The sequence below is a fragment of the Ipomoea triloba genome, chromosome 13 (genome assembly GCF_003576645.1).
Source record: "Ipomoea triloba cultivar NCNSP0323 chromosome 13, ASM357664v1".
NCBI classification, from domain to species: Eukaryota; Viridiplantae; Streptophyta; class Magnoliopsida; order Solanales; family Convolvulaceae; genus Ipomoea; species Ipomoea triloba.
Window position 1 is genome coordinate 18,712,148 of NC_044928.1, and position 11,348 is coordinate 18,723,495.

An 11,348-nucleotide genomic window follows, 5' to 3' on the forward strand; every position below is an offset into this window, starting at 1 on the left:
TATATATATATATATATATATATATATATATATATATATATATATATATATATATATATATATATATATATTTGTTAGAGGGGATACATGGAAGGTTGAGAGATTAACTTCTAGCCTAGGTTTTTTGAGTTTGAATATGTGGTTAACATCCTTCATTCCTCTATATAAATAACCTAAGCAAATACAATTACATATTTTCATGTACAGTTCTCTCTTGTTAACACACACACACACACACACATATATATATATATAGGTTGAGAAATTATTATTATTACTCCATATTATAATAATAAAAATACATATTTATATTAAAGAGTTATTAAATAAAGACAACTTAGATAAAAATAAACATACATGTGTGTATGTATGCATAATAATGATAATACTCTGGGAAAAGGGTCAAATAAACTCTCAAGCTTTACCCAAAAGTGCAATTAAGCCCTTGAACATTCAAAAAGGTCAATTAAACACACAAACTTGTAGTTTTGGTGCATTTAAACCCATATGACCGGTTGTTCTAGGTGAACAACCGGTCATAATTTTTCCGACCAAGATTCTGGCGGCCGGAATCTTCATCGCCAAACATCGCGACCACAATGTTGAACAGTACGAACGTTTTGTTTGTCTTCTCCCATACTAGATCGTCTTCTCCACTGGAGATTCGTCTTCTCCAGTTGGAGAAGATGAACAATACTGGTCCATCTTCTCCAAATGGAGAAGAAGATCCAGTATGTTACGAACAGTGAGGGTTGGAGAAGGCGGTCGTGATGGTTGGGGATGAAGATTTCGGTCACCGGCCGTCGGAATCTTGGTCGGAAAAATTATGACCGGTTGTTCAAGGTAAACAACCGGTCATATGGGTTTAAATGCACCAAAATGACAAGTTTGTGTGTTTAATTGACCTTTTTAAATGTTTGAGGGTTTAATTGCACTTTTGAGTAAAGTTTGAGGGCCTATTTGACCCTTCTCTCTAATACTCTTTGCAATTTATTTAATATTTATATTTAATAAATATAATATATTATATAAATGTATATATATAATTAATTATAATTTTATCTATCATGCATTTAAACACTTTTGATCATATCCTTCAACGACCTTTTCCAGCAAAGGTACATTTTAGACAAGGGTAAAATCATCCAATCTGCTCGTTTTCTTCTCTAAAAGGCATTTATACCCTATTGATGAGATGAATACCCAACACCAATCAATTACAAGTTAACTACATGTCTACATCTCTACCAAGAATCAAATAGCTGACATTTTCACTAATGTTATGTTTGGTTCATGGAATAGGTCAGGAATGAAATAGTATTCCTTGGAATAGACCTCTTCCATTGTTTGGTTCGGTCATTATGTCATGGGAATAACATTCCTAGGAATGGGTTATTACCTTTGCAAAGGGAATAGCCATTTCTGGGGGTGCTTTGGTATTAGCTATTCTCATGCTCTTGGAAATAGTTTTTATATTGCAAATACCAAAAATATTCTTTGCAATTTATTTAAATATAAAAAATTAAAATATTGGTATGACTTAAGGCAAAAATGATAGTCTGAGACTAGCTAAATGTGAAATTGTTACGAAAGATAAGGGATTTCTATTACTCCAGTAGAATATATATGTATATATATATATGGGCGCGCTCAGGTGATAACTCTCGTCCAAGAGAGAAATAAGAACTGTTCACAGCCGTCCACGTGTCTAGATTAACGAATCAGATGTAGTTTTTAAGAAACAACACGGTGGTATTTTCGTAAATAACTCGAACTTTGGTGCAACTAAATGTGTTATATAACTTATAAGTGCAAGTAGTTGATGAACATTTGCAAGTAAAAAAGCGCAAGTAAAATCAATTACAATTGCACCCATTTTTACTTACAAGTGCAAGTAATTTACCTTGTTAACATTCGTGCACCTAATTATAACGTTAGTTACAACGTTAGGTGCAACTAGTTATAACGTTAGGTGCATTTAGTATTGATGCACAGTGTACATTTTACTTGCACTTGTAATACAGTTTACTTGCACTTAGGTTCACTATATGAAACTACTACTTGCACTTGTAATACATTTTACTTGCACTTCAATGTTCAATTATTTACGAAAATGTCACCGCATTTGTTTTTTAAATCAGTGTTTCTGACCCCTTAGATCTGGACACGTGAGCGGATGACATGCGTTCTCACTTCTGTTTTGGGCTAGTAGTTCGCACCTGAATGCACTCATATATATATATATATATATATATATATATGGTCATAATCAGGTGTGGTTGCCCCTTAACGTGCGGTCAGTGCGACCGCACCACTATGTATACAAATATACACCACTCAATGTTAGAAATGCACCATACAAATATGCATCATTAGGTACGCATCACAAAAAAACACACCACTGGTATGCAAATATACACCACACATTGTTAGCAAATGCACCATTAGGGACAAGGGAGTTATGGTGCATTATTTTGGGTCTATGGTGTGTTTTTTGGTGTTTTTGTGTATTTTCATTGTGGTGCGTTTTCTAACATTGAGTGATGCATTTTCTAACATTGATGAGTGGTGCATTTTGTAACATTAAGTGGTGCGAACCGTACGGGAAGACGCGGCCACATTTGAACAGATATATATACATACATACATACATACATACATACATACATACATACATACATACATACATACATACATACATACATACATACATACATATATATATATATATATATTAGGGATGGTTCACTTGCGAAGGAACTCCCAAATAAAAAATTGGGTGAGATTTGAGCCGTTAATCCAATCTAGATCAACGACCCAGAATGAAGGTGAATTTAAAATTTAAAAAAAAAAAAAAAAACAACAACAAAAAACTGCGTCTTGGCAACTGGTTGAGAATGATCTCCTCCCACTATTGTTGTTTTCTTCCTTTATCTTCATCTCCTAGTGCGAATTCAAACTTGTATTAACATTACATTTTGGAAAGGAAGATGCTAGATGTATTTTCAACGTGTATAAATTTCGGTGTACATATTTTATTGAATAAAGTCATGCACTTAAAGTTTCAAAGTGATGCATCTTAAGTTTTGACCTGGTGCACCACCCGTTTCGAACTAATGCACGAAGTTTGAAGTAAAGAACCTTAAGTTTTGACCTGTGCACCTTATGTTTTGAACTTTACACTTTAAGTTTTGAACTTTTGCACAAGTTTCAAACTTATGCACTTTGTTCTAAGTTATGCGCTAAATTACCATAATGTCATCGCAGTTTTTTTTTTTTTTTTAAATCATCATTTTGGACTGTTTATTTTAACTAGACCAATGACNCATCATTTTGGACTGTTTATTTTAACTAGACCAATGACTGTGTTTTAACCCATTTTTTTAGTTGAGAGCTCCTTGACATTTGATATATATATATATATATATATATATAACAATTGTTATACACTAGTATATAAATAGAAAAGGTAAAAATAAACTCTTAAATAAATTATTTCAGAAGTGTTTAGTTGTACGTACAACAAAAACAAAGTTATATTAAGTGATCTGATACTCTAAAACAGAAGGTGAACTGGCCTGGCCCTATCTCATTCAATAATCAAGAATAATTATACATTTATAGATGAAGTTGATGAAGAATCACCCCCCCCGCCCCCCCCCCCTCTATACTCCGATCCTTTCTTCAATTCTCTGCACAATTTTTCTGTAGCATCAGATATGATGCGCCGCCCAATCTCCGATGCAGAACAGTACGCAGACAGCACACAATACCGGCCTAATTTCATCGGCAAAGAAAAGCGAGGCGGTTAGCACTAACGACAGCCCAGAAAACAACATCCTAGTGCAGCGAAAAACATGGGCGTAAGTTCTGTATTGGCGCTGGGAAGAGAATCTGCGGTGGAGTCCGATGAGCATGCAATATAGGAGCAGAGAAGCGACTGCGACGCGCATGGTTCTGGGATGGCTTTGGAATGGATCGACCTGGTTTTTCGCCATGTACTTGAGCTGCAGAAAGGTGAGGAGAATTGGGAATGCGAAGCCGAGAATGGTGAAGGACGCCATATTAATTAATTACTATCTGCAGGGAGAAAGATAGAGAAGAACATGAATTGAAGAAAAAAGTGAGATTTAGATTAGATGTAGAGAATGAAGAAGCTGGGATATCCAATCCATGTATTTTTCTAGCTATATATAGATAGAAGTGTAGGTTGGCCAATAAGGCAGAAAATTCCTTTGTATTCTCATTTCTCAGGTCTTTGGAGGCCAGGCCAAAAGGTTCAATAATGGTTCAGATCAATTCTCCCCTGGCCACTAGGTACATCGATGGGGCAAAAAGTTCAAGAAGCTCAACTTTGAAATTTTTGTAATCAGTTATAGTGATTAGTGAGGGTATTTCTATTTTGCTCTATATATGTACTCTTTATTAAGATTTGAAAATATTAAATGCTTATATTTGAAAATTTTAATATTAGATGAACTAAAACATACAAAATGTTCATATTAAGTCCCCTTATTTTTTGAATACAAGTCCCCTTATTTATTAAGCCTATTACCTTTGTAAAAGGAATAGACATTCCTAGGGGGCTTTGATATTAGCTATTCTCATTCTTTTAAAACATATTTCATTTCTATTCTTAAGATTTCTTTCGGGCAATTAATCATTATTCATATTTATATTTATACTAGTTTTTTCACTCGCGTTGCGCGATTAGGATAATGCCCAATATTTATTTTTAAATAAGTACTTCAAAGTATATCAATACAAGATTATATAGCAGATGTTTATGCATATATAATTGAATGTTGAATTTGTTTATTTAAATCATTAATTCAAAGTATATGAATGCAAGATAATATATGAGCGATTGATTATAATTGTCACTAGAATAAATGTTTGCAATTTTGTAAAAACGATAGTCAAAATACTTAGTCTAAAAATGATAGTATAAATAAATACTACTTTTGGTAATAAAAATTTATACATTTTAAATCATATTAATAAAGAAATACGATTTATCCTTAAAGTGAACAACGATGATGTAGTCCAAAAAATATTACGGGGTAGTTTCTCGCTTCAATTTATTGAGTTATTTGATTGTCTTCTTTGTCAACAAATCATCCTCCCTAAGTAATTAATATGATTAGTTTCAAATTATTTTTAAATTTTGTTTCTATGTTATTAATAGAATACTTGGTAAATAAATATATAACATTATTTTGTATTATAACATTGATACAGAATATTTAATTACAAGATAGTGTAAAAAGAAAACAATGAATAATGTAGTGAATATAATTAATTAATGAATTTGAAGGTAATGAATTTTTGCATGGTAGAAAATAAAGACAATATAAGTAATGAAATTATATCTCTTTTTAAATTTTTTTGATAATGAATAATTTTTATTGTAGAAAATAAAGACTATATAATTAATGAAATTATATCTCGTTTTCAAAAAAAAATGAAATTATATCTCTTTTTAATTTTTTGATAATGAATAATTTTTATTGTAGAAAATAAAGACAATAACTAATTAAATTATATCTCTTTTTAAATTTTTTGATAATGAATTTTTTTTTTAATAAAGGCATTGTAAACATCTAAATGAAAGAAATGCATAATTTATTTAATTTAATAAGACTATAAGAGTAATAGAATGGCTACTTAATTTTCAATAATATACTCTAACATATTCTTAGTATAAATTCAACAATTATACCAATTATGATTAGGATAAGATTCGAACCTAATACCTTTCCTATAGAAATTAATGGGTAAGTTAAAAGTTAACGGAATATTCCGTTACTAAAGTTAAAAGTTAACGGAATGTGGGTTATTTAAGGGAAAAAAAATAATATAATAGAGGGTAAAGAAGGAAAATCATACAAGATTACTAAAATCAAAATAATATGAACCATTTGTTTAAGTAAATAATTACACAACATTTTTTTTTCCGTTAGAACCCTCATTATTGGCTCTTAGATTAAGATTAAGATTAAGATAAGAGATTAAGATTAAAATTAAGATAGGATTGTAGATTTTATGAACATTGCTACTATCATTGGATTGTTTTGAGTATTTTGTTGAAAAAATAAATTATGTTATTTTTCTTCTGAATATTATTAAATGTTCTTTAAAATTTTTTTTATTTATATGAATATTTTGTTTTATAATTTACATATCATTTTTTTATATTGTAATTGCTATATATAGAATAATATTATATAAAAATATTATGTAATAATAATAATAATAATAATAATAATAATAATAATAATAATAATAATAATGTATTTTGTACAAAGGGTATTTATGTCTTTTAAATATATTTTCCATTTCTATTCCTTTACCCAACCAAACGTTGGAATAGAATTCCTAAAGACTATTCATTCAGCGAACCAAACAATGGAATACAATTCATGTTCTATTCCTTACCTATTACATTCCCTATGGAATAATATTCCTATTCCCTCCAAATTCATTTTGTGAACCAATCGTGCTATAATTGTATTTTTGATTGATTAAACAATTGATGAGCATATGATAATATTTTCTAATATTTAGATGTTGTGTTAAACATTTCTGAAGAGTTAAAACCTACATCAAGCAAAACTTTAGACTCAACAATTAATCAATCTATATTAAGTTATTTTAGTTAACACAAGTTGAAGAACTTCACAATCTTTGGTTGATATTTGAATACGTACTACTATGCTTAGGGTGCTAAGTAAAAAGAGCTCAAGTAACAAGTTGGTTTCACTCGTAAAAAACTACTCCCTCTGTCACACTTTGACTATCATGTTTATTATTCATTGGTCAAACTAACTCTTTCTTTATCATTTATTTTCTTTAGTAATTTTTAATTATTTTTAAATTTGATTTTTTTATATCTAATAGTACTTTTAGTGTAGTTTCTAAATATATAAATTTTATATATTAATACTAAATTTAATATTGTGAAAAGTTAAATTAAAAATAATTTCAGTCAATTTTCGTTAATCGAATCAGACAAATAAAATGAAACGGAGGGAGTAATATTTTATGACTAACTTTATGATCAAAGTACAAACTAATTCGTTATTGTAATTGTGTAGCAACAAATTACTTGATGATTTTTTTCGTAATAAAAGAGTAAAAGAGTGGACTACATCCAAAAAATTCTAATCAATATTGATATACTATAAAAATCTCTCCGCAATCCAAATCTTCACTAACAAACCTTTCAACAACAAACATTGTGTGTGCTTGTGTTACAATTTTTTGAACTAATCAATTAGAAAAAGATTTTGGACCATTTTTGCAGTCAGTCATTGGATGACGGGCTGAATCATTCTCCATAAACCATTTTCCTAATGTTATTTATTAAAACAAATAAATAAACTGAAATATTGCAGTTTCACATTTGAGAAATAATAAAAATAGAAGAACATGTTCCGTTGCCGGGAATCGAACCCGGGTCTCCTGGGTGAAAGCCAGATATCCTAACCGCTGGACGACAACGGAACTCTTGAATGTGTCATCTGTATTAAATTATAAAAACGATAACGAAACGCTTGTATTGAAAAGCTATCGTTGCTAACTTGGATCGAACACGTGACCTTCAGATCTTCAGTCTGACGCTCTCCCAACTGAGCTATCCCCGCAATTGTAAACATCTTTGCATTTTTGTTAAATATCTTTTATAACCATAATTAATTAAGTTCCACATATTCCATCGCGTAGTCATTATTGCGTCTTCAAACTTTGTTTAAAAGTTAAGAAAGTGTATCAATTTTTTGTCCTAAATTTATAGGTGACAACTCATATTTAGTCCCTTTTTATTAAAATGTTTTTATTTGGTCCTATTATTATTGTGCCATGATCATTTTTAGTCATTCGTTAACAAAATAGTTGAAATGTCGTTAAATACAAAGACATTTCGATTTTTTCTATACAAATTAGGTTGACCTGCTATCTTTTTTTTTATTTTAAAAAATTCATAATTGAAGATCGAATGTACTTGTATTTAACGATATTTAAAATGTTTTGTTGATAAATGATTAAAAAAATGATTATACCACAATTACTACGATCAAAAGTAAATGTTACGATAAAAATGACTAAAACTGAACTACCACCTATAAATTTATGAACAAAAATGGAATTAACTCAAAGATAATACATAGCCATGATGATTACGTTCATTAGGATGAAGTTTCTTGTTATTGTGCATGATTCAATGATTGTCTCAAGCCAAAGCCGATCATTTTTTATAACACTATATAATTACTAGTATTTTATGTGCGCGATGTGCAAAAATATTTGCCCAATATTAATACTAAATGTTAAAATATTTTTTAAAAAATTATAACATATAATTTTTTTTTAATGTATAGTTGTAGAATTCATATTATATTAAAATAAAGTATAGTTGATAATTTGAATAATAATTATGGTATGATTAATTTTATTAAAATAAGAAACTTAGATATGATATATTACTAAATAAATGGTGAGATTTAATTAAAATTTAATGAAATCAAACTTATTTCTTATGATAGCATGTTTACATACATTATTAACTTTGAAGAATAAAAGAAAAAAAAAATATTGTGTATGTATGTGCATGATAATAATAATGGTAAAACATAATATTGTAGAATATGTTAATACATGCTCAAGTCTTCCAATTTGTAAGGTAGATTAGGTAATTTAAATTACATTTCTTTATGTAAATTAATTAACGTGGATCATATACTTTTAATACTAATCACAAGTGTGAAATTTATGTTGAGACAAAACTAACAAAAACTCATTTTAAATCAATTGAAATGAATATGGAACCACTTGAATTGGAAGGAGACCAATCGCGATTGCCTTCTTCCTGGAGAAGGAGGCGACCAACTAGTAGCTAGCGACCGTTTTCGATCGCCAATGGTCCTTTTTCTAAATTACTATCTAGGATGGCAGCCAACAGTGGATGATGCCAGTCAACAACGGAATATTTATCGGCAACCATACCGGCAAAGTGTACTTATTTGATTGATTTTATGAAATTGAAGTACTTAATTGCACATTTTTAAAGCTGAAGGGTTTAATTGCACTTTTGTATAAAGTTTCGGGGTATATTTGACTAATTTTTCTTTCTTTTTTTTTTTCTCTCCAATCCATTTCTCATGACATGATAACATCTAATTGGTAACTAAATGTTACTTTTAATTAGTGGTGAGTTACCAATTCATGGACAACCAATGAATGAAAGTCACATATGAAAATAAAATAATGGAGGGGAAATTTATAAGGGAATTGAAATAAAGCATTTCCGGAAGAAGTAGTTTTTACCATTAGTTTATTTTTCTTTTGGTCCTTATAATTATATTAGCTCAATATATAATTATTCCAAGATATTGAGTTACCTACAATAATTTCACATTCAGTGTATCAGGCAGCATTATTTCTCATCTATTTATGAAGAGTATCAGAGATGCATTCACAACCGAAAACATATATGGGCTACTATTAATAGTACTAGTGTTTTATCTGTGCGATGCACGAACAAAATTATGTTATTATGAATTTAAATAAAAAAAATTTTAATGTAAAATATAATAATATAGTTTTAATTCCATATAATTTGTTAAATATCTATTTTCATAACATATAAAATTTAAATTTAAATTTTGTATAATTAGTATAGTCTCTAATTAATCATAGAGTTTTTTCCCAAAATGGTCCCTCGATTATTGCTCATTCTCAATTTTGCATTTCGACTTTCAATTGCACCTAATGTGGTCCCTCGACTTTTAAAAACTCACCCAATTTGGTCCTCCGTTACATATTCCGTCAAATCAGTGTTAAAATGGAGGGTATTTTCGTCCATTTACCTATTGTTAGCCTAATAAACATTGAGAAATAGTTGATGGACCGTTTTGAGGATAGTCAAGGGACCATTTTGGGAAAAACTATTTTATTTATTTCATTTTGTTTATTTTCATTTTTTACACTCTATAAAAATAGAATTTCTATACATTTTTTCTTACAAATATAAATAGTTAAAATCGCGCAATCCAACCTCAAAATTTTTAACTTTCTTTACAGACTTTTCCCCTCTAAATATACAAACTATTCCTATGAAGTTTTACAATAAGTTCCGTAAATTTCATAAACACTCATATACTTCTTTTCTTTTTTTTTTTTTTTTAATTTTTTTATGTTCATAGACAATCAATCACTATGTATCACATTAAATATCCCAAAATGGTCCCTTGACTATTCTTAAAACGGTCCCTCAACTATTTCTCAATGTTTATTAGGCTAACAATAGGTAAATGGACGAAAATGCCCTCCATTTTAACACTGATTTGACGGAATATGTAACGGAGGACCAAATTGGGTGAGTTTTTGAAAGTCAAGGACCACATTAGATGCAATTGAAAGTCGAAATGCAAAATTGAGAATGAGCAATAGTCGAGGGACCATTTTGGGAAAAAACTCTTAATCATATACACATTTAGATAAATTTATAGAAAAAGTTTACATAATTAATTTGATTTATTCCTAAGTGTATTTCATATATATTATAATTTAATTCCAACAATATGAATAATAAATAAGAAAATTATATTAAAAAAAGATGCAAATTTTAATTTTTGTATTAGTAAATTTAAATTCTAATTGGATGCATTTCCTTAATGATTGTATAATACGTTGTATATGTAAATAATATATATTAATATGTATATAGGCAAATTGTATAATATAATTTCCGTAATTATAATATATATTGGTGGATTTATAATTAAAATAATCACATTTAAAAATTAACGAAATTAGCATTTTAATTTTGTATGATTAATATAGTGCATAAATATAAGTATGTATTTTAAAAATTTCTAAATAGTTATGAACACACGTTTTATTAATTTTATAATTTCATTTCCTTAAGTATATTTCATATTTTATTACTTATAAGTTATAATTAAGGAAATGGATTTACAAATTAAAAGAATTTAATTTTTAAATTTGTATAGATTAATATAGTCCCTAACTATAACTATATTACGTATTTAGGCATAATTTTGAATTTTAATTAAGAGTATGAGTTTAGACAATTTTAAAATAAATTTTCTTAATGATGAGTAAGCATTGTAGCAATTAATTTTTGTTTTGGTAAACTTAGTCCGTGAACTACGGAAAAACGTGTTATCACACTCGAACTAACAATAATTATATTATTAACTTAAACAAATATATTTTGAGCTCGTAATATTTAAATAATCCGTACTAGATTAGATTTGATTTTTTTTTAATTTATCATATTTTATAAAAGTTGTTTACACCATTTGTATTACAAATTTTTTAAATGA

The 11,348-nt window shown here is 28.6% G+C and overlaps 1 non-coding gene across 1 annotated transcript; it reads right to left on the reverse strand.

Moving 5' to 3' along the window:
• Window positions 1–7,434: 7,434 nt before the first annotated feature.
• On the reverse strand, window positions 7,435–7,506 carry TRNAE-UUC. The gene has a single exon. It is a non-coding gene; the product is annotated as a tRNA-Glu (tRNA).
• Between the last annotated feature and the right edge of the window lie 3,842 nt (window positions 7,507–11,348).